The following is a 24,439-nucleotide window of genomic DNA, read 5'->3' on the forward strand; positions in this document are numbered from 1 at the left end:
TAGGGGCTAGTTTTTACAAAAACCTTTAAAAATTAATAACTACATGTGAGAAGTTGGCCTGGTATATGCTGTTCACTAGTTCTAGTGACCACCTTGTACCATGCCAAGCAACCCTTATGGTGTGGTTGTAAGTCAACCTTTTCGGACTAGCTGCCCTAGTGGTAGCGTAGGCTAAGCAGTCTTTGAGGCTAAACTCGTGATGCGTGTTAAGCAAGCTGTTTTACCAATAGTAACCCCCTTTTATACCAATGAAAGGACCCCACACAGATATATATTCAAAATATATATGTATTTATTTCTCAAAGTAACCCCTAGTCTCTTTATGAGCACAGGAGCACAAATCGTCAAACAAGATTACAGTAGAATACACAGAAGTTGCACTTTATATGGATAGGCCCGGGTGGCCACTCAAACCATATACTAAAATAGTGGTATAAGTACCACGAACAGAAAAGGGAAAAGGCCTAGGGCCTCTAGAATCGCTGGGCCTACAAGGAGCTAACTTCAGTTAGTGACCAGGAGGTCCACGGGTCGCGTGTGCAGAGCAAATAGTCACACGCGTGCTCCCATAGGTTTCAATGGGTGCGTAAAAAGTACAAAGTTACTGCAAAAGGAATCTTCCGGATGACCTAGGAACTTAAGACTTGGAACACAGGCACTAGAGATGTAATACTACACTTGGGCACAGGTGTGCCAGCTTTACCTCACCCACAGGAAGCGGGTGCATAGGCCTCGAAGTGCGTCGGGTTTCTTCTATCTGTTCCGTGGGGCCTGTAGACAAAAGTGCTGCAGGCGGTCGGTCGGGAAGAGATGCAGTTGATCCCAGAGTGGATCGGAGATGTTGAAGACCTGAAAGCAGAGGGGACAGTGTTCACAGTCACTAGCCAGTGACCAGCGTGGCACCAGGTGGGTACCAGGCGATGTCGGGTGCAAACAGGTGATGAGGGGTAGCTTGTCTCCGCAGCCACGTGGTCCCTGAAGGTCGACGACGTCCAGGAGTCGAGTCACGAGCTGTCCCACGCAGGCTCTCGCTGTCGGCGGTGTCGGCGACTTGATCGAAGCAAACAAGCCTTGGCAAAAGCAATTGTTGTAGGCAAGGAGTTTAAGCTGATAGTTCTGACCAGCAAGGTCAGAGGAACTGCTCCTTTGGAGGGGAGCAAGGGCCAGTCTGGAGCAACCGGACCAGCGGTGTTTTTCGTAGATTTCGTCGCCAAGATGGCCACTAGCCAGCGGGCCAGCAACCGGTTAGGCGCGTCGAGTGGCAAAATGCAGAAGGGCCCCACGCAGATCGTGGAGATGCTGGAGGGCTCACCTTTGGTGCAGATGTTGCTCGAGAGTTGGGCTTCTCAGGACCTAAAGCACAACTTGGAGGGAGCCTCGGTTGTTGCACTGGTCAGCTTGTCGTAGTCGTTTCAAGATGGCTGGCTCCACGTGTCTCGGTGCCTCCACGGGTCTCCTCTTTGCAGGGACTGTGGATCGGGCGGTGAGAGGTCTGGAGGTCCAGGTCTTGTCAGTCTCTGGGCTCGGGCTCCGGCGGGAGGCGGCGGCAAAGCAGACGTCGATTCGCTGGATGGTGCTTGCGTTAGCAAGGTGGTCACTCCCTGACCACAGGGGAGATTGGCTTCAGTCCTCTGTGCGGCAGAGCGTCGAAGTTCCCGTCTTCTTCTTAGTTTTAAGTTGATTCCAGGATGTCTGAAGTCTTAGGACACAGCTCCTACCTTTAAGCGGATTCTAGGGGCCGGACTACCTGCTAGGTCCCTCCCTAAGGGTGGGACCAGGAAGGGGGGTGGTTACACCCCCAATCCTTTGTCCAGCTCGCCCCAGGCCCGGGACTGGTGTGCCCCAGGACCGGTTTGAACTGGCATATGCCCCGAGGCTCCTTGTGAGCCACAGGCATGTCTGGTTTCTTTCAAGCCCTACCTGACCAATACACAAAATCCTGTCTGGGGTGGTGCACGCACCTCCCCTGGCAGGAAACCCTTTGTCCACACCTCCCAAGCTGGAAGGACTCCCAGCAGCAGGAGGGCAGACTTGTGTCTGTGGTGGCAGCATCCATTTTGTGGAGCTGAGGCTATGTCTGATTTTACCCGGGTTTCAGGTACTGTACATGTCGTGTCCCTCTAGAAGGGTGGAATGCTAACCCCGTCGCCAGAATTGGCGAGGGGTTAGTATTCCAATTCGTATGACACCTTACTCGACATGTTTTGATAAAGCCAAACCAAAGTTAGCATTTAACCGCGAGGTTCATAATGCACTTAAGAGTATATGGTATGACGATATCTGGAAACAGTAGAAGGAAGTTGTTCCGACCACTGCAGACAGGCTCAGCTCATGCCAGAGCACCATCTCACATGGAACCAAGCACTCTGCCTTCAGGATTGTTAAGGCCTGCCATAGGAGTGACTTATAGGTTACCAGGTGTCCCATTTAAGGTTAGGTATAGGTATACTACACCTAAGTAAGAGGTGGTTACACCAACTTACCCCAGCTGAGTGATCAGCCAGTTGTGTCAGATTTGTTAGGCCAAGCCTGGGGTGGCATAATACATGCTTCAGCCCCGGGCAGGCCTTGGGTACACCAATGCCCTGGGTACCTAGTGTACACTGGTACAGGGGCTGACAGGGTGATCCACTTCCAATTGGTTATGCACCTAGGGTGCATAGTTTTAATTTTACAGAGAGAGCAGATAGCCTGAGAGCCTGAATGGCAGGATCTCAGGCCAACTAAGTCGAAAAACCAGCTAGACACTAGGCAAAAATTTGGGGGTAACCATAGTCAGATATCCACCTTCCTACACAACCCCCCCCCCCAAACGAAGGGAGATAAGGCTGACCTTGACCAGGTAAGCCTATATTGCCCAAGTGGCCATATAAGGAGGAACCAGCACTGGCATGGTTACCCCCTGTCTCATGGTCCACTAAGCAATCCCTCACCCTAAGGGTATCAGAGGGTCTCCACCATAGGGAATCTCTACCTTTGGCGTGTCTTGGCAAAGTAAAAGGCTGGTGTTGAGATGGAGTACTGAAGTGAGTGTCCTCAAAGTGAGGCCTCAGCTTCCTCCAATCATCCTTCACCATGGATGCCTTTCTTTCCTTAACTGAGTTGCACTGTGCTCTCAGGGTCAGCCTCTGGCTACCTAAAGCTGGAGGCTGGGTCCCTTTTGTGGGCTTACTGGAGGGACAGGTCAGGTTTGGGGCCCTAAGGTCCCAGGTTTGCCTGTGCCCAACAGAATCCCTCTGGGGGAGGTCCCTAACTACCTGTAAAGGAGATCCCTCAGGAATGTTTTTACCCATCACCTGACTAGGGCTACTAGCCAGGCAATCCTCATTCTTTTGATGGGGGGGTTCTTGTGGACAGGGGCCCTCTGGGGGTCCACTGGCCTCCCTGACCTCTGCAGCCCTGGGCTGACTGAGGCAGGGTAGAGAGAGGCAGGCTACCTGCACCAGACTGGGTCCCACCTTGGAAGGGGCCACTGACATCAGAGGCTCTGCCAGGCCAGGCCTGGCTACCTCTGGGGCAGTTCCTTCACAAGGGGTGAGGTCAGATCCCTGAGGAGGCTGACCTTTTCCTAATGTCTGGGGAGAGGGAGACTTTTCTTCCTCCCCACTACTCTCAGTTTGTGTGGAGTGATCCATTGTTTCAGGCTTCACTACACCTATGTCAGTCTGAGTATAGGCTGAGACCATTACAGCCTTGCCAACCTTTTCAGGGGGGCACTCAGTTTGTGTTTGAGCTGTGACTGTCACAGCTCTGCCAGTCTCTACAGGGAAGTCTGTCTGTGCCTGGGCGGTGGCTACCACTGCCCTTCCAACCTTTTCAGGGAGGAAATCTATTTGGACAGGGGTTGTGAATGGCACAACCCCCCTACCCTTTTGTGACAGGCCTACCATTTTAGAATGGGTGTCTTGTTCAACTCCAGCCCAAGCTGAGAGTTCTAAGTCATTCCCCAGTAAGCAGTCTACAGGCAAGGTTGGGGACACTGCTACCCTTTTAGGGCCAGTGACCCCTCCCCAGCTGAGACATACCTCTGCCATGGGATGACTGTTCTGTTTGCCATCAATGTTAGTCACCTGGTAGGAGAAACCAGGCAAAAGCTGCTCAGAGGGAACTAGCCAATGGGCCACCATTGTGATGCTAGCTCCAGTGTCTCTGTAGGCCTCAGCTTTTGTACCATTGATGTAGGGCTCCTGTCTGTACCTGCCCAAAGTGTTGGGACAGGCAGTGAAGTTGGCAAACCCCATGCCACCATCACAGACAAGAGTGGTTGCTGTAGGGGAATTGGCTAAGCCAGGGTCCCCCTGTGTTCCCCAAGTAAACCCACCCAGATTTCTGGGGGCACTCCCACCACCTGGGGGATTACTGCTGACAGTAATAGGTGGTGTGACAGGAGTAATTGGAGGAACAGTTTTGTTTTTAGCCCTTGGGCAACCGCTGTCAGTTTTCCAATGCCCAGGAGTTTTACACTCATGGCAGTAGGGCTTTTTAGCTGTGGTAGAGGAGGGAGCTTGGGACCCACCACCCTGTGTGGAGTTTTGGGGCCCTGAGGAAGGTTTCTCTTTTTCTTTATCCCCACCCTTCTCTTGAGGCTTGGTGGTATCTTTCTTTTGGTCACCACCCTGGTTTTTAGGCCTGATCCTGGTCCTGACCCATTTATCTGCCCTCTTTCCCAATTCTTGGGGAGAGGTCAAATCTGAGTCTACCAGGTGTTGATGGAGAAGCTGGTTTTGACAATTACTTAAAATCTGCTCTCTCATCATCAAATTGTACAATCCTGTAAAATCAGACACCTTACTTCCCAGCAACCAACCCTCCAAAGCCTTAGTGGCACATTCCACATATTCAGACCAGTCCTGGGTCTGTGTCTTCTGGGTGTCTCTGAACATTAACCTGTACTGTTCAGTGGTTAAGCCTAACCCATCAACTAGGACACTCTTCAGGACTCTGTAATTTCTGACATCCTCTTCTCTAACAGTGAGGAGTCTATCTCTGCCTCTCCCCTCAAAGGAGAGCCATAAGATTGCTGCCCACTGGTCTTCAGGAACCTGCTGCACTTTGCAGGCTCTCTCAAGAGCAGTCATCCATTTGTGGATGTCATCCCCACTTTTGTAGGGGGGCACAATCTTGGACAGGTTCCTATTGTCAAAGACCCTATCTTTGTCCCTAGGGACATTGCTGCCACCAGTGGGTATAGACCCACTCTCTCTATGCTGCCTAGCCTTGCTCAGTTTCTCTTCCATCAGGGCTACTTCTAGCTCCTGCTTCCTGATTCTCAGCTGGGCTTCTTGCATCTTGGCCTCATGTTCCCTCCTCTGAGGGGTGGTCATCCTTCTCCTGGAGTGACCTTGAGAGCCTCTAGAGCCATGGGAAGCATTGGAGTCACCTGAGCGATTCCTTTGCCTTCCAAGCCCTGGGTTAAGTCCACTGGGGAGATCCAGTGGGTTGAACCCACTGTCAGTCCCCAATAGCCTTGGTTTAGCTGGGCCAAGTATAACACTTGGCACTGGGCTAGTTCTCCCTTCATCCTCACCACTGTCTGTGTCCCCCTCACTTTCTTCCTCTGTGGTAGGCATCCCATCTAAGGGGTGACTATTGGAAAGGGGTGTCTCAGTGACATCTTCAGAAAGGGGGCCTCCTGTTCCTGTCCCTAAGGGGGCTAACTGGGAAGCTTTCTTGAGTGCTCTCTGATTCTCATCATTCTGTAAGAGCTCTCTGAGCTCAGCAGAGTTTGGGTTCTTGGGCTGTTTAAGGCCTCTAAGAGTTGCCAAATGCCTGAGCTCATTCTGATTAAGGGTAGCAAAGCTGGATGGTGCCCTCTGGGGGTCACTCTCAACAGAGATGGGTACAGTGGACCCCTCTGCCCCGGCCATTGCTCTTAAGTGTGGGTGGATGTGTTGCAATCTACCTACACTTGGGTTTACCTACTAAACCTATCTAGTAGTTGTAGTCAGGGTGTGCTACTCCCTTTGCTCTACAACAACTAAGTTCAGTAGAACTTAAGTATATCTAATCTTGTTTTATATGTACCTACAGGTACCTATGTGATCTTTCAATTGGTAACCAAGAGATTACAATGGTAAAACACAGCAAGCTCAAATCCAACCGCTGCTCACCAATGTGAGAAGTTGGCCTGGTATATGCTGTTCACTAGTTCTAGTGACCACCTTGTACCATGCCAAGCAACCCTTATGGTGTGGTTGTAAGTCAACCTTTTCGGACTAGCTGCCCTAGTGGTAGCGTAGGCTAAGCAGTCTTTGAGGCTAAACTCGTGATGCGTGTTAAGCAAGCTGTTTTACCAATAGTAACCCCCTTTTATACCAATGAAAGGACCCCACACAGATATATATTCAAAATATATATGTATTTATTTCTCAAAGTAACCCCTAGTCTCTTTATGAGCACAGGAGCACAAATCGTCAAACAAGATTACAGTAGAATACACAGAAGTTGCACTTTATATGGATAGGCCCGGGTGGCCACTCAAACCATATACTAAAATAGTGGTATAAGTACCACGAACAGAAAAGGGAAAAGGCCTAGGGCCTCTAGAATCGCTGGGCCTACAAGGAGCTAACTTCAGTTAGTGACCAGGAGGTCCACGGGTCGCGTGTGCAGAGCAAATAGTCACACACGTGCTCCCATAGGTTTCAATGGGTGCGTAAAAAGTACAAAGTTACTGCAAAAGGAATCTTCCGGATGACCTAGGAACTTAAGACTTGGAACACAGGCACTAGAGATGTAATACTACACTTGGGCACAGGTGTGCCAGCTTTACCTCACCCACAGGAAGCGGGTGCATAGGCCTCGAAGTGCGTCGGGTTTCTTCTATCTGTTCCGTGGGGCCTGTAGACAAAAGTGCTGCAGGCGGTCGGTCGGGAAGAGATGCAGTTGATCCCAGAGTGGATCGGAGATGTTGAAGACCTGAAAGCAGAGGGGACAGTGTTCACAGTCACTAGCCAGTGACCAGCGTGGCACCAGGTGGGTACCAGGCGATGTCGGGTGCAAACAGGTGATGAGGGGTAGCTTGTCTCCGCAGCCACGTGGTCCCTGAAGGTCGACGACGTCCAGGAGTCGAGTCACGAGCTGTCCCACGCAGGCTCTCGCTGTCGGCGGTGTCGGCGACTTGATCGAAGCAAACAAGCCTTGGCAAAAGCAATTGTTGTAGGCAAGGAGTTTAAGCTGATAGTTCTGACCAGCAAGGTCAGAGGAACTGCTCCTTTGGAGGGGAGCAAGGGCCAGTCTGGAGCAACCAGACCAGCGGTGTTTTTCGTAGATTTCGTCGCCAAGATGGCCACTAGCCAGCGGGCCAGCAACCGGTTAGGCGCGTCGAGTGGCAAAATGCAGAAGGGCCCCACGCAGATCGTGGAGATGCTGGAGGGCTCACCTTTGGTGCAGATGTTGCTCGAGGGTTGGGCTTCTCAGGACCCAAAGCACAACTTGGAGGGAGCCTCGGTTGTTGCACTGGTCAGCTTGTCGTAGTCGTTTCAAGATGGCTGGCTCCACGTGTCTCGGTGCCTCCACGGGTCTCCTCTTTGCAGGGACTGTGGATCGGGCGGTGAGAGGTCTGGAGGTCCAGGTCTTGTCAGTCTCTGGGCTCGGGCTCCGGCGGGAGGCGGCGGCAAAGCAGACGTCGATTCGCTGGATGGTGCTTGCGTTAGCAAGGTGGTCACTCCCTGACCACAGGGGAGATTGGCTTCAGTCCTCTGTGCGGCAGAGCGTCGAAGTTCCCGTCTTCTTCTTAGTTTTAAGTTGATTCCAGGATGTCTGAAGTCTTAGGACACAGCTCCTACCTTTAAGCGGATTCTAGGGGCCGGACTACCTGCTAGGTCCCTCCCTAAGGGTGGGACCAGGAAGGGGGGTGGTTACACCCCCAATCCTTTGTCCAGCTCGCCCCAGGCCCGGGACTGGTGTGCCCCAGGACCGGTTTGAACTGGCATATGCCCCGAGGCTCCTTGTGAGCCACAGGCATGTCTGGTTTCTTTCAAGCCCTACCTGACCAATACACAAAATCCTGTCTGGGGTGGTGCACGCACCTCCCCTGGCAGGAAACCCTTTGTCCACACCTCCCAAGCTGGAAGGACTCCCAGCAGCAGGAGGGCAGACTTGTGTCTGTGGTGGCAGCATCCATTTTGTGGAGCTGAGGCTATGTCTGATTTTACCCGGGTTTCAGGTACTGTACATGTCGTGTCCCTCTAGAAGGGTGGAATGCTAACCCCGTCGCCAGAATTGGCGAGGGGTTAGTATTCCAATTCGTATGACACCTTACTCGACATGTTTTGATAAAGCCAAACCAAAGTTAGCATTTAACCGCGAGGTTCATAATGCACTTAAGAGTATATGGTATGACGATATCTGGAAACAGTAGAAGGAAGTTGTTCCGACCACTGCAGACAGGCTCAGCTCATGCCAGAGCACCATCTCACATGGAACCAAGCACTCTGCCTTCAGGATTGTTAAGGCCTGCCATAGGAGTGACTTATAGGTTACCAGGTGTCCCATTTAAGGTTAGGTATAGGTATACTACACCTAAGTAAGAGGTGGTTACACCAACTTACCCCAGCTGAGTGATCAGCCAGTTGTGTCAGATTTGTTAGGCCAAGCCTGGGGTGGCATAATACATGCTTCAGCCCCGGGCAGGCCTTGGGTACACCAATGCCCTGGGTACCTAGTGTACACTGGTACAGGGGCTGACAGGGTGATCCACTTCCAATTGGTTATGCACCTAGGGTGCATAGTTTTAATTTTACAGAGAGAGCAGATAGCCTGAGAGCCTGAATGGCAGGATCTCAGGCCAACTAAGTCGAAAAACCAGCTAGACACTAGGCAAAAATTTGGGGGTAACCATAGTCAGATATCCACCTTCCTACACTACAGTTCTACTGATTGTTTTTTTTTAATGTTAAACAATTTATTAAAATGTACTCTATTTTTCCAAATTGGTGAGGGATTTTTCTTGTGTTGTGTTTTGACTGATTATTGTGGAAGGCTACCCAGGGTATCGAGGGTTAAGCACAGGTTAATTTAGCGACTTTTCTTTTTGTGGTTCACCCTACCAGGGATTGTGGCTGTTGCTTGACATGGGCCAACACCTCAGTCAACCAATAACCTAATTTATCACAGTGTCAACCCCTACTCTATCAGAGCAAGTTTTCTCTCAAGTGAGACAAACAGACCATTACCCTATCCGCCAAATCTAAATTGACCCTTTGCAAAATTTTAAAACCTAGCTGCGGAGGGGTTCCATGTCATGTATAAGACCTTCCACCAGTTCAGGAATTTTAGCTACAGCACGTTTCTTGCTGGGTTTTTGAGTCAAAGATGAATGCTGATGGCTGACAAGGCAAGAATGGCCAATGTTGGCAACCAAGCCATAAACAGACCATGTGATCGAGATGGCAGATAACGCCTTTTAAATGGAGATTCCAGCACCTCACTGCTCTTGGGCTAAGATGTGGAATCCATGTATAAAGAACTGAGCATGCTAAAAGACATCACATACAGAACAATGTCTGAAGAAACGTTTAGAAAGGAAAACTTGGTGGATCCCGGCAACAGCACTATGACACGCCCGGTGTTAACTGGTGATGCTGCACAAGGGATGCCAGTAGTTTTACAACTATTTGGTATTGGCGTTCCTAGAAGATATCCTTGCTGTGGCCTCTCTGGTCCCCCAGGCTGTTGGCAGCTGATTACTGTCATGAGGATGGATGCCAGTGACTTGCAGCGTTAGTTTGCATTTCATGATGAAAGCAAACAAGGCCTGCCCTTTTACTGCTGCAAATGGACTCCATGGGGGAGGCTGTGTGAGAATATTCCTGAGAAGCTGCTTAACATAATTTACTCTGACTATAAATGTCCTCCTCTTTTGTACTGACCACCACTGCACACCTGACAGCTCCTCTCCACACTGAACACCACTGCCTGCTGGGCAGTTCACACTCTGCTCACGAGAGCCCCAAGTCTCATCTCCTCACTTCTGAGCACTGCACGTCTGGCACGGTAGTCTGCCTACCCCACCCCAACAGGTGAGTGTGAGGGTGCCCAGAGCAGGGGAAGCCTAGAAGGGGGCAGACACCATGCCTACCAGTACTAGGTGCTAATTCTGCTCAAGCGGTGTAAGTGATCTAATTTCTACCCAGACCAATGCCATTTTGCGGGGCTTACTACCTATTGTCAGAGCTGCAGAGGGTGCAGCTGGGCCTTGGGGTAGTGGGGGGAGGGTGCTTCTGGCCCAAAGGGGTAGTTGGGGGGTTGTGAACCCTATCATGAGTGAAGTCCGTTTACGTTTTGTTGAATTTATTTGTGTCATTATAAGTACTGTTGTTATCTGTACCAATAGTCTTTATATTATTCACATTCCATTGATGATGACTACAATTACTGCTATCATCTAATTACATTTTCTTAAGTTATCGCTGTTGCTGTAATGATATTGACATTTGCTGTAGCATATTTTTGTGCTGTATTGTACTGTGTTGTATTGTGTTGTGTTGTACTGACAGAGGTAGCTGCTGATCTCTGAAAATAGGGCCTTAGCACCACTCAACCTATGTCAATGAGGGAGTGAACAAAGCAGGTCAGAGGGACAGGCTGCAGGGAGAGTTCAAGGGATAGGGGTTATCCCACAAGAACATTTTAAAAATATGGGCTGAAACTGCATTTTGCAGCACATTTTCCACTTAAATTTTCTAAAGAGCACAAACCTTCTTAGGCTTGCCAACTGCGGTCCTTGGTCTCCATGGTCCTTTCCTTCTCATTCCAACATTCCTGCTCTTCCTCACTCCCCCATACTCTTCATCCCCCTCACTCCATTTTTGCTGGCTGACCCTTCTCAACACCACCGCCCACACCAGCTCTCGTACTCTTTAAACCCCTCTACTGCTTGTTGTTAGTTTAACCTTCTCAACACCGCCTACACCAGCTCTCAAACTCTTCAAACCATAGTCTCCTTGTCGGTGGTTGAATTTCTCCACACCACCACCCACACCTGCTCTTGTACTCTTCAAATCTCCTCGTCTCTTTGTGGATGGTTTAACCTTCTTCACACCACCGCCCACACCAGCTCTTGTACTCTTCAACTCCCTCGTCTCTTTGTGGATGGTTTAACCTTCTTCACACCACCGCCCACACCAGCTCTTGTACTCTTCAACCCCCTCTTCTCCTTGTCGCTGGTTGAACCTTCTTCACACCACCGCCCACACCAGCTCTTGTACTCTTTCACCCCCTCTTCTCCTTGTCGCTGGTTGAACCTTCTTCACACCACCACCCACACCAGCTCTTGTACTCTTCAACCCCCTCTTCTCCTTGTCGCTGGTTGAACCTTCTTCACACCACCGCCCACACCAGCTCTTGTACTCTTCAACCCCCTCTTCTCCTTGTCGCTGGTTGAACCTTCTTCACACCACCGCCCACACCAGCTCTTCTACTCTTCAAACCCCTCTTTTCCTTGTTGCTGGTTTAACCTTCTTCACACCACCGTCCACACCTGCTCTTGTACTCTTCAACCTCCTCTTCTCTTTGTGGATGGTTTAACCTTCTCCACATCACCACCCACAGCTGCTCTCATACTCCTCATTTCCTTGAGAGGCCCATTGGTAAGTTCCTGGTCCCCCTCAATTCCATGTGATTTAGGCCCCTCTCAGGAAGTGCTCTACATCCTCTTACCCCCTACTTTCTCGCTCCTGTTAACCCTTTGTATTGTTGAGTTTCCCCATGCTCTTCATGTATCACTCTTCCCCCAGGTCTTCCCCCAACTTCTTCAGCCTCTTAACACCCCCTCCTTTCCAACCCCTCCAACCCTTGAGGTAGTCTATGATCTTCGAACGGGTGCACCTTGGTTTTGGCTGGACTGTTCTTACTGAAGCAGGGTCAAGACTGATTTGCTTATGACTAGGTCCAATCTGAGGTTGCAGAGTGTGCATATTAACAATAGACTGGGATGCAGCCCTGAGGAGTGACCTGTGGCTGGGGTTAATTCAAGCATCCCATCTATCCCTTTTTTGTACACTCCAATGAGGGAGCCGACACTGTGTATTGATATTATATAATACTTACCTACCACATTTGAAGCCCAGAGAGCTTTCTGGATTATTGAGTAGGTAGTTACTCCATATGTATCATTCATACAGTGTTTCAGGGTCTTGACAAGGTTAAATAGTGCTGGTACTTGTCTCAGGTTCCTGGGTACCCTTTGGGTGCATGATGACAACATGGCTCAGGTGGGACAAATCGGACAGAATTCAAATGTAAGAGTGAAGTCTTCAGTGGGTGCATAAACCAACCATGATAACATATCCAGCAGGTATTTATAGTTTCAATCGTTAGCTGGAGCTATCAGAGGGGTTTATTACACCTACAGGTATCTAAACCTTTTAATGCCAGTGGAGGACAATGGATTAAAGTTTTATGGTGAAGGGGTTTTTTGTATTTCCAGTTTGCACAGATGTCAGTGTCATTGTAATTTATTGTAGTAACTTTAAATAATTGCACAATAAATCTGATTCCGATTCCAAGAGAACCTATGACCTTGAGGTTACACTCAGTGGTCAGTATAGGTGTCTAATACAATGAACTTTCTCCTTGTCGCTGGTTGAGCCAACTTCACACCGCTGCCCACACCTGCTCTTGTACTCTTCAAACCCCTATTTTCCTTGTCGCTGGTTGAACCTTCTTCACACCACCGCCCACACCAGCTCTTCTACTCTTCAACCCCCTCTTCTTTTTTTTGCTGGTTGAGTCTTCTTCACACCACCTCCCACACCACCTCTTCAACTCTTCAACCCCCTCTTCTTCTTGTCGCTGGTTGAGTCTTCTTCACACCACCGCCCACACCAGCTCTTCTACTCTTCAACCCCCTCTTCTCCTTGTCGCTGGTTGAACCTTCTTCACACCACCGCCCACACCACCTCTTCAACTCTTCAACCCCCTCTTCTTCTTGTCGCTGGTTGAGTCTTCTTCACACCACCGCCCACACCAGCTCTTCTACTCTTCAACCCCCTCTTCTCCTTGTCGCTGGTTTAACCTTCTTCACACCACCGCCCACACCTGCTCTTGCACTCTTCAACCTCCTCTTCTCTTTGTGGATGGTTTATCCTTCTCCACACCACCACCCACAGCTGCTCTCATACTCCTCATTTCCTTGAGAGGCCCATTGGTAAGTTCCTGGTCCCCCTCAATTCCATGTGATTCAGGCCCCTCTCAGGAAGTGCTCTACATCCTCTTACCCCTACTTTCTCGCTCCTCTTAACCCTTTGTATTGTTGAGTTTCCCCATGCTCTTCATGTATCACTCTTCCCCAGGTCTTCCCCTAACTTCTTCAGCCTCTTAACACCCCCTCCTTTCCAACCCCTCCAACCCTTGAGGTAGTCTAGGATCTTCGAACTGGTGCACCTTGGTTTTGGCTGGACTGTTCTTACTGAAGCAGGGTCAAGACTGATTTGCTTATGACTAGGTCCAATCTGAGGTGGCAGAGTGTGCATATTAACAATAGACTGGGATGCAGCCCTGAGGAGTGACCTGTGGCTGGGGTTAATTCAAGCATCCCATCTATCCCTTTTTTGCACACTCCAATGAGGGAGCCAACACTGTGTATTGATATTATGTAATACTTACCTACCACATTTGAAGCCCAGAGAGCTTTCTGGATTATTGAGTAGGTAGTTACTCCATATGTATCATTCATACAGTGTGTCAGGGTCTTGACAAGGTTAAATAGTGCTGGTACTTGTCTCAGGTTCCTGGGCACCCTTTGGGTGCATGGATGACAACATGGCTCAGGTGGGACAAATCGGACAGAATTCAAATGTCAGAGTGAAGTCTTCAGTGGGTGCATAAACCAACCATCATACCATACTTCCATAAGAGTGTGTCTATCCAGCAGGTATTCATGGTTTCAATAGTTACCTGGAGCCATCAGGGGGGTTTATTACACCTACAGGTCTAATCCTTTAAAAGTCAGTGGAGGACAATGGGTTGAAGTTGTATGGTGAAGGGGTTTTTCGTATTTCCAGTTTGCACATATGTTAGTGTCATTGAAATGGATTGTAGTAACTTTAAATAATTGCACAATAAATCTGATTCCGATTCCAAGAGAACCTATGCCCTCGAGGTTACACTCAGTGGTCAGTATAGGTGTCTAATACAATGAACTTTCTCTGTACTAAATAAATCAATTTGCCTAGGTTGCATTGAATTAAGACCCTGACCTTTTGTAGTATTTTCTGTTCCATGGGCCTGCAGTTTATAAACACTTCTCCGCAACAGGCACCTTTCCCACTTCACTAACCAAAGGAGATGAACAACTGAGACTTGTAAGTTACCTCTTTAGCAGAAGAATGAACTCACTCATTGCTATTATTGCTAAGCAGGATCAGGGACGATGTGAAACTTCAAGCAGGTATGAGACAGTGTGTCCCCAAAAGGCACCCAAACACAAGATGAAAATCAGCATTTAAAAGAAATAGCCCCCCTGGAGGCAGTAGTAAAACACAAACTATAAAGGTTTATTCCATATTTCAAGTTGCACTAGAGAAGGCAAAAATAATATGCATAATAATCAAATAGGTAATCTGCATAAGGCTCAACCAAATGCAGCAAGAGAATGACATGAAGTCAAGGTAAAAGTATCCTGACTAAAGGTTGATGGGCCTTCCGTATACCTTGAGGGGTATGACACCGAACCAGGACTTCATGGAGGAGTCTGAATACAAACAGATATTGGCGATCTTCAGGAAGAATAATGGAAAAGAATGCTTGGCACGAGTCGATGATTTTGTACTAATCTGCAGGAATCTAAAACAAAATCACAGCAAGATTCGGTACCACAAGGCAACATGGAACTACAATTTTACTACCCTTTTATAGATCCTCAATTTTCAGCTTTCTCTTTTGTAATCATCACAGGTGAGCTGCAGACACTACACATCATTTCTCTTAGAATTTGCTGTGTTAGCATTTTTTCGATCACAGGTTTCAGTCTTGCAACTGCTTCCCGTGTGTACTTGTTCTGAAGAGTTTGAGGATAAACTGCAATAGATTTCAGGCTGGATGGACACCAAGAATGTTATGGCCTAGGCAATGGCGGATCAAGCAATTCGCTTAAACATGATTACCTTCAAGTATATGGCTGGTAAGAAGTGGTCACTTATCTGACCTTTGAAGACCTGAAGTCATCAAGCTCAATAAACATGAGAAGTTGAGTGTAGGGATGGGAGTTTGGAACTCTCTCAAGTAGAATAATTTGATTTTATTCTAGGTACGCAGCCAGGATCCGGTCTGGACCTTCTGGCGAATGCAATGGTATGCTTGAGAATGAAGGATGAGATAGGCAGGGTTGTGTATTAGCCTAGGTCCTTTTAAGCCTACTTTTAAACACTGTTGTTGACTACTTGTTAAAAGCAGATCCGGATGTTCAAAATATAGCTGGCAAGAACATCCAAGCAGTGCTTTTTGAGGATAATGTATTTTTGTCAGCTGGGACTTAAAATGTACTGAATCGATTATTGAATATTTTTATAGCCCATTGTATGTTAAAGGGCCTAATTACAAACACTATGAAAGCTAATATATAATGTTTCAGCCTTGTATAATCTGCAACTTTAAAGAAAAGGTTGGCAGTCAATCAATAAGTATAATTCTGCAGATCTACCAGCCAAATGTGATTGCATTGTATGGAGCAGAGTTATGGGGGTAGTACAACCTAAACAAGCTACTGCTATCAGAAGACAACTTCCTAAGATCCTTGTTACTGCTGGGTTCTGGGAGTCCATTGGTGCTTCTATACCTTGCGCTTGGTATAACTCCGATAGCTGACCAGGCCACGCTGAAGCCTGTGATACAATAGGTCTGACTACATAGGAATCCCTGTGAAGAAGTTTTATATAAAGTCATGGCTGCATACATAGGGAAAAGTAGTAGTAATTGGTTGCTGTATATTAAGATTCTCCTAACGTCTTTTCAGCTAGAATGTGGTAGAAATATTTGTGTTTCTGGTTGGCAGAGGTATGCACCCTGTCCGAACAGGAACCATAGTCTTAGTCAGGGTAAGTCATATACACACTAAAAGATAACCTGTGCTCACCCTTTGGTAGCTTGGCACAGAGCAGTCAGGTTTATCTAAAGAGGCAATGCGTAAAGTATTTGTGTAACTCACACATAGTAACACAATGAAAACACCACACTAGTTTGGAAAACTATATGCAATCATTTTATAAATAAGACAAGACCAAAATGACGAAAAACCGTAATTATAAGTCGAGTTATGAATTTTTAAAGAATAAAGAGTTCTAACGCTTAGAAGAAATAAAACACCAATGGGGATAATCTGGTCGCACTGGACCATGTCAAAGTCAAAAGTTCAGCCAACTACGATGGAGCACAGGCCATCTACAGGACCCACGCAAGCTCAGGTGAACAAAGTACCTTATCCTGGTCTCAACAGCGAGGTGCGTCAATTTTCTCCACGCAGTGGGATGATGCATCAGTTCTAAAGACAAAGTGCTGAAACCAAGAGGCGTTGGTTCCGAGTGCGATGCACCAGTTTCTCCACTCAGTCAAAGGATGCATCAATCTCTTTTTACTAATGTGGAGGCGATGTGTGGTTCCTATCATCGGTTTCTGCAGGCGATGTGTTCGTTCCGATGTGATGCACCAGGTTCTGTTCCTGCCACAGGGATGATGCATCAATTGCTGTTTCACACAGTCAGTGGATTCATTGTTCTCTAAAGTGAACCAGGCACAGGAGCAAGGGTAGAGACTTTGATACCCCTTGAGTCTCAAGCAACAGGATGCGGGCCAATAAGCCCATGGAGATCACTTTGGTTGCAAGGCAGATTCCAGCTCTTTCTTAGCAGGGTCGGAGAGCAGCAGACAGCACAGTAGAACCGCAGAAAAGCAGATCCTCTAGATCAGCAGTCCAGCAGAGTGACAATCAATGTAGCAGCCCTGCAGTTCTTCTGACAATGGTTCTGTACAGTTCCATAAGTGCCTGATTTGGTGGGGTCAGAGACCCAGTTCTTATACCCAGCTGTGCCTTTGAAGTGGGGGTGGCTTCAAAGAACGGTCTTTGAAGTGCACTTTCCTCTCAGCCCTGGCTCCAGACTAGTTTTTTATAGTTTAAACAGTTTGAATTTGTTTAATTAGGTAGACCTTAGAGCAGTAGTGACAGGCATATAATACAGATCAAAAATGATGAGCACTACATATACAGTACTTTGCTTTAAAAAGGTACACATATAATTATAATAAATAGATCAAAATATAGGTTTAAAAGGAAAAATACACAGATAACTATAATTTACAAATTAAAAGTGATATCAATATAAGCTTTCAAGCACATTCCAACTACTGTATATTGTATACATATCTTAGGTCTACTAAAATTAGTACAATCAAACTATAACATCAATCCCCCATGCACAGTTACCCCAAATCAAGAAAAGCAGTCAGAAATAAAGTGTCAAAATATTCCACATGCACAAGTACATCACAGTAGTATCCATTATCACCCAATTTATCAGTATTAAACTAGATTTCCCTTCTCTTACCCTCAAGGACTCAGGGACCTATTCGTTGAATCTGTCTTGTAAGCCCGACAAACTATCCACCAGGTGTTCCCACGCTTTAACCCCCAATTTTACCACGGCCTGTTTTCATCTCACGAAAAAACACAGCACTCTCCAAACTTGCCCATTTAATCATTTATTTACGCCATCTAATAATTTGAGTGACCAGCGCTGATTTCCAGTGCATAGTCAATTTTTGATTTTGCCAAAATCAAATCTAAGTCAGTAAATCTGGTAGTAGTCTTCTTATTTTTAGGACTAGGGTATTCCCCCTAGGAGGCACACCAAGGGTGTACAAGGGATATCTCGCAAGGTTATTCCATTAATATATTCTATTACTTCCTCCCAGAACCCTGCTAATGAAAGGCTTGACCATACCATGTGGAACATTTCTACCCCCAACACCCCACATCTAGGGAATTTTTCAGCAGCAGTCGCAGAGAACTTGTTAATCCTGCCAGGTGTAAGATTAGCTCTATACAAGATATAGAAATTGATTCATTTGACCCTAGTAGAAACAGCTATTATGTACGCTGCAATCCAATCCCGGTCCAAATCATCCGTTTGGATCTCTAAGTCTTTATCCCATTTTTATTTCAACTCAGCAAGAGAAGATAGAATATTTGCATGAATCGCACAATATAGATACAAGAACGCTCTTACACACCCTGTTGTTGTACAGAGCTGTTGACACACCTGATGTGTGGCAGGTTCGGAATCCCCATTTCTCCAATAATTCCTTTTGTTACAGCCAATGCCTTATGTGGTAAAAATTGTCCTCTAGATATATTCAATTCTTCAGACAAGTCTCCAAACCTAAGCAATACTCCATCCCGATATAGGTCTCCAACACGGTTAACACCAAAGATAGTCCATCTTTCAATCCCTGCTAATGCTCCTACCTGGGCCACTATCTTCATCCATTTTAACGGCATATCAGGTGAATAGGGTGCCTAGACTTGGGTTTGCTGCAGGCAAAGTCACCAGCACTTCTGTACAGACTAGCTGTAAGGGATAATCAGTCCTTTTTGTGGGGAAAGGACACTGCCTATTCAGGTGTGTCAGCTCCTCCTTCCCATCCTGCCCAGGATGAGCCATCATAATGCAGATGGGTACTCAGAAACACCTCACCTTCCTGTGTTTGCGGCTGTCTAGAAGAATGTGCAAATTCAAGCTGTCACCCACACCAGCCGTACATTAGAGGCAGACTGCGGGTACACAGAGCTTTATGAGCAGAGAAATGCACACTTTCCAAAAATTGCATTTCAGAAAGAGTAGTGTCAAATCCAAATTTACCAATAAAGAGGATTTATCATTACCATTCCAAAGATTTCAGAAAATGACACAGGGACTGATTTTTAATTAGGAATTACAGCTTCAAAGTGTAATAAGGAATTTCCAACGTTAACCAATGGAAGGAGTTTTTTACTACCAGGACATTCAAAACTTAAAAGTACATGTCCTTCCTTTTACTTACACATCACTTTGCTCTATAGTTAAGACCTACTTTAGGAGTGACGTATATGTAATAAAAGGGGAGTTTAAGTCATGGTAGGGGTTTAAAATGCCTAGTTGAAGTGGTATTAAAACTGCACACACAGGAGCTGCAGTGGCACTCCGGAGACATATTTAAAGGGCTACTTGCGTGGGAGGCACAATGAGTGCTGCAGGCCCACTAGTAGCATTTTATGTAAAGGCCCTGGGCACAGGTAGTGCCCTCTACTAGGGGCTTACAGATACAATAAAAATCCAAATTGTGGAAAATCCAAAGTAATCAAATTTTACACAGAGATCACATTCACTTCAGCACTGGTCAGCAGTAGTAAAGTTTTCAGAATCCTAAAGCCAACACAAACAAGGTAGAAAGAAGGAGGAAGGAAAATCGTTTTAGGTTACACGTCAGAGAGGGCCATTTACCAACATAATGTTACTAGAAAAACTTTTCTCAGATTGTCCCAGATCCAATAGATATAGTTAATAGCCGATATTGGCCTCAAAGATTTAGGGCAAAAAGATCTAGAGTAGAGGGAGGCAGTTTTATGGCAGGGTACCTCATAAAGAAATGGACTTAGTGACTAAAAAGTACCTTAATGCATATTCCTGTGAACTAAAATGAACAATATAGTTAGGTTTCCGATTGGGCAACTTTCCAGCTGGGAATACCTAGTAAGATGTGGTTGGATGATGATTGTTGTGGCAGTATCCTTGATGGGAAAGGTTCCATCGAACACCTTCTGGTATTTTGCCCAAAGTTCATGGAGCTTTTATATGTTGGTTGGCTCCTCTATTTGGTCTATTTTGGTGGAGGGTCTGGCCTGGAGCTGTTAACTGTGCTTGAGGTCAGACGAGCCGATCATATATGGTTCTATATCCTCCTATTTATAGGCTGTTTGTCTACAAATTTAAATATCTGATTGCTAGGTTTGTTTAGTTCCAGCATCATATTTTGTTGGAATATTTACATATACGACTGGAAGTTAAAAATGCATGTTTGGCTTTAAGGAATTAAAAGGGTACAATTTGTTCATATAAATGCAGTAGACCATGGTTCACCTGAAAAAAATGATTTTATGTTTGTAATAGTATCAGAGGGAAAATAAATGGATATTTTCATTGTGTGATGAGAGGGCTTTTATGAATGTTTTAACCATCTGACATCCAATAATAAAATGTTAATTGTGGATTATAATGACATTTTTATATAGTAAGACTACTGCTGATGGCAATAAAGATGGATAAGACAAACTGCACCAGTTTTTACTGTAGTTGATATTGTCTCTGCACGCTTGAATGGTCCTATCTCTTGCTGTGAAATCCCACCTCTCCTCTTTAACTCTGTGTCTTAAATCAGGAGGCAAATCATCTTTCATGAGGACTGGAGCCACATGGAGTCCAAGCTCTTCGGTTGTCACTTGAAGGGCAGATCTTCATCTTCTGTTCGAAGAGCAACACTATCCCATGTACGCTCAATCGCACATTTCTTTTCACGGAGAGGATCCCTACCTAGTGGATTTGCAGGACTCGTGTCACACATATAATGAGCTCATGGTTGTTTTCCAGTGTGCCAGTTTTTAAACAAACATTTGTTGACCAGATTTGTTATCTCTCTATTACTACTAACAACAACTTGGGTTCGTTTTCCAGAGGGGTAGGTTTGGAACCTCCATTGAACGAACCATGGAACGGCTAGCATCTTGTATCCAACAAAAATGATACCAGAGGACATTCACCTCACCATCCTCACATGGGTAGCTCTGGTGTACTCTAGTAATGAGGCCGTTCACCAAAGCATCTATATACAGCATCTACACACGGGTCGCTCTGGTGTACTCTAGTAATGAGGCCGTTCACCAAAGCATCTATATACACCATCTACACACGCATCGCTCTGGTGTGCTCTAGTAACGAGACCGTTCACCTCACCTTCTACACACGGGTCACTCTGGTGTGCTCTAGTAATGAGACCGTTCACCTCACCTTCTACACACGGGTCACTCTGGTGTGCTCTAGTAACGAGACCGTTCACCTCACCTTCTACACACGGGTCACTCTGGTGTGCTCTAGTAATGAGACCGTTCACCTCACCTTCTACACACGGGTCACTCTGGTGTGCTCTAGTAATGAGACCGTTCACCTCACCTTCTACACACGGGTCACTCTGGTGTGCTCTAGTAATGAGACCGTTCACCAAAGCATCTATATACACCATCTACACACGGGCCGCTCTGGTGTACTCTAGTAATGAGGCGATTCATCTCAGCATCTACACATGGGTCACTCTGGTGTACTCTAGTAATGAGGCCGTTCACCTCAGCATCTACACACATGTCACTCTGGTGTGCTCTAGTAATGAGGCCGTTCACCTCAGCATCTACACACATGTCACTCTGCTGTGCTCTAGTATTGAGGCTGTTCACCTCAGCATCTACACACGGGTCACTCTGGTGTGCTCTAGTAATGAGGCCGTTCACCTCAGCATCTACACATGGGTCGCTCTGGTGTGCTCTAGTAATGAGGCTATTTACCTCAGCATCTGCACACGGGTCACTCTGGTGTGCTCTAGTAATGAGGCCGTTCACCTCAGCATCTACACACATGTCACTCTGGTGTGCTCTAGTAATGAGGCCGTTCACCTCAGCATCTACACACGGGTCACTCTGGTGTGCTCTAGTAATGAGGCCGTTCACCTCAGCATCTACACACGGGTCGCTCTGGTGTGCTCTAGTAATGAGGCCGTTCACCTCAGCATCTACACACGGGTCACTCTGAAGTGCTCTAGTAATGAGGCCATTCACCTCAACATCTGCACACGGGTCGCTCTGGTGTGCTCTAGTAATGAGGCCGTTCACCTCAGCATCTACACACGGGTCACTCTGGTGTGCTCTAGTAATGAGGCCATTCACCTCAACATCTGCACACGGGTCGCTCTGGTGTGCTCTAGTAATGAGGCCATTCACCTCAACATCTGCACACGGGTCACTCTGGTGTGCTCTAGTAATGAGGCCATTCACCTCAACATCTGCACACGGGTCGCTCTGGTGTGCTCTAGTATCGCACCACAGATGCAATCCTTCACATCCTTCAACACAGTCATTGTGAATTAGTCGCATTTGCTGAAAACTGTGAAAGTCATCAATCTGAATGAAAAGAGGATTCTGGATTTTGCTGAAGGACATGAATTCTATTTCACTGCATTACGGGAGCTCATTACATTTCCCTTGTTTCTGCATACATTGCACAGGATCCGATCAGTCCAAGACCTTTGGGTGAATGTCACGTTCTGGAAACCTAAAACATTAGTGACATATTTGTGACATATACACTTGGTTTCCAATATTTTTGTAAGGTCGACCATCAGAAACTGATAGGTGATGAGAGCAGCGTCTTTGTAGAATCATAAGCGCTGGAAAATGGTTTGCTTTAAATTTGTCGACGGCGTTTCAACCCCTTATGTAATGAGGGGTCTCTTCAGGACCTAATGATGTATGGCATCCAAAAGGTAAGGATAAAATGATAGAGACTATAAGTGTGTGGCCGTAATAATGCCAAAATTACTTGAAGAAAGCAGAGGGGAGAAGCCTGTACCTGAGGCGAAGATGATCTGTCAGCGTGAAGGATGTGCAACCCAAGGAAGTGAACGGGTGAAATGTACTCACATGGGACCCAGCCGGGCGCTGCACATGCGAAGAAGGAATCAAAATTAAGGAGTTAAAACAAATTAGCTTGCGTTATAATGAGCACGTATTAATGGGACAGAGTACTTCGATGGAAGAACTTACCCCAGTGTGAGGGGGAGGAGGCTGACAGCTCGGAGGATGCGCTTGATGTCAATGAAGTTGTGCGCAAAAAAAACACGTCGGTCCGTTATGGTCTCTGTGAAGGAGTGGCGCGTGATTAGTGTTCTATGGCGCCAGTCGCTATATATAGTTTATGAAAGGAACAGAATCTTCCTTACCAGGGAGAAATTAGCTGTGACTCCAGCAAGCAGAGTTCAGAGGTCAGATTAATGTAAATTCCAACACGACAGTGCGTGTGAAAACAGTGCACGGAGACCTGTGTGGGTTCCAATTTAATCAAAGTTTCAAACACGAAAGTCCGTGTAGCTGTAAAAGATGGGAGGAAAACGAGGAGTGAGGAATTGCTCGCTCTCCAGTGTCTAAAGGCCTATTATCTGAACTTGAGAGAAAACGGGCTCAAACCTGTGATAAGCTGAAGATTCAGGGGCAGATTTACAAGCCCCTTGCGCCACTTTTACATCACTTTTCCCATGTTAAAAGTGACGCAAAAGTGGCGCACGGGGCTTGTAAATCTGCCCCTCAGAGACCTTGGGGCAGATCTATATTGAATATGCAGCACTTTTACGCCGCCGTTGCGTCACTTTTGTGACGCAGCGGCGGTGTAAACCCTGCGCCACGTTGCGCCATATTTACATCGTGACGCATCTATGGAGATGCGTCACGATGTAAAGCCCTGCGCCACGTAAAAGGTTTCACGTGGGCGTGTCGACACGGGGGGGGGGGCGTTCCGTCGCAGGAACGTCCCTGAAAAGTGACTCAGTCAAATCTATAAGATTTGACTGAGTCACTTTCCCAACGCTGATGCGCCAAAACCCTGCGCCTGCTTGAAGCAGGCGTAAGGCTTGACGCACCATGTTAGGGATAGGGTAGGTTGGAACAGTGCTGGAGTTGCGTCGCGCTTGCGACGCAACTGAAGCACTGCACCAACCTTACGCCATTGGATGCGTCACGCATCCGTTTATCCTTGCGCCATGATGCGCCGCATTGTAAATGCGGCGCATCATGTGTGGCGCAAGGGTAAACTTGCGTGACGCATCTTTCCTGGCGCATCCTTGCTGATTTGCAGGGCTGCGCCAGGAAACATAAATCTGCCCCCAAGGGCGCGTGCACCCGCTGCGCGCGCGCATAGACCCGCTTGCGTCCGTCCACACTGGTCGAATGACCAGGAGCCGGAACGTACAGCTCGGTTAAATACGCTTTAGGTTCTTCTAGCCACACGTGGACACGCTGCCGGAGAGGACCGAGGAATGCGGTTTTAAGAGGTGACCTCTCTGAAACCAAAGGAAACAGTGTACAGACGAGGGGCGCGAGAGCCCGATAAGAGAGACATCCGACTTTGAAGAGAGGTGATTGCACCTCGAGCAGAGGCGCAACCAGAGGGACCTCCACTCAGGGAGTGCTCCCCTCATGATGACGCTGACTTAAGTCGCTACTCACAGATGACACCTCAACAGTGAGAGACCCATTCCATTTGCCCTCGCCCTGAGGAGGCCAAGAAGAAATTGAAGGCTGAGACGCGTCCGCGTCGACATTTCTTTATAGTGGAGTCTCTATTAAAATATAAACATATAAATGTATAGTTTG

The 24,439-nt window shown here is 47.1% G+C and overlaps 1 pseudogene across 1 annotated transcript in view; it reads left to right on the top strand.

The window, feature by feature from the left end:
• Positions 1 to 9,890: 9,890 nt before the first annotated feature.
• The window catches only part of LOC146808481 (TRPM8 channel-associated factor homolog), a 213,366-nt pseudogene continuing 198,817 nt past the window's right edge, over positions 9,891 to 24,439 (top strand). The window contains exon 1 of the transcript XR_014967571.1: positions 9,891 to 10,022. The product of XR_014967571.1 is annotated as a TRPM8 channel-associated factor homolog (transcript). The remainder of the gene's footprint in view (positions 10,023 to 24,439) is intronic.

This window comes from Triturus cristatus, chromosome 8 (assembly GCF_964204655.1).
Source record: "Triturus cristatus chromosome 8, aTriCri1.1, whole genome shotgun sequence".
Classification (NCBI taxonomy): Eukaryota; Metazoa; Chordata; class Amphibia; order Caudata; family Salamandridae; genus Triturus; species Triturus cristatus.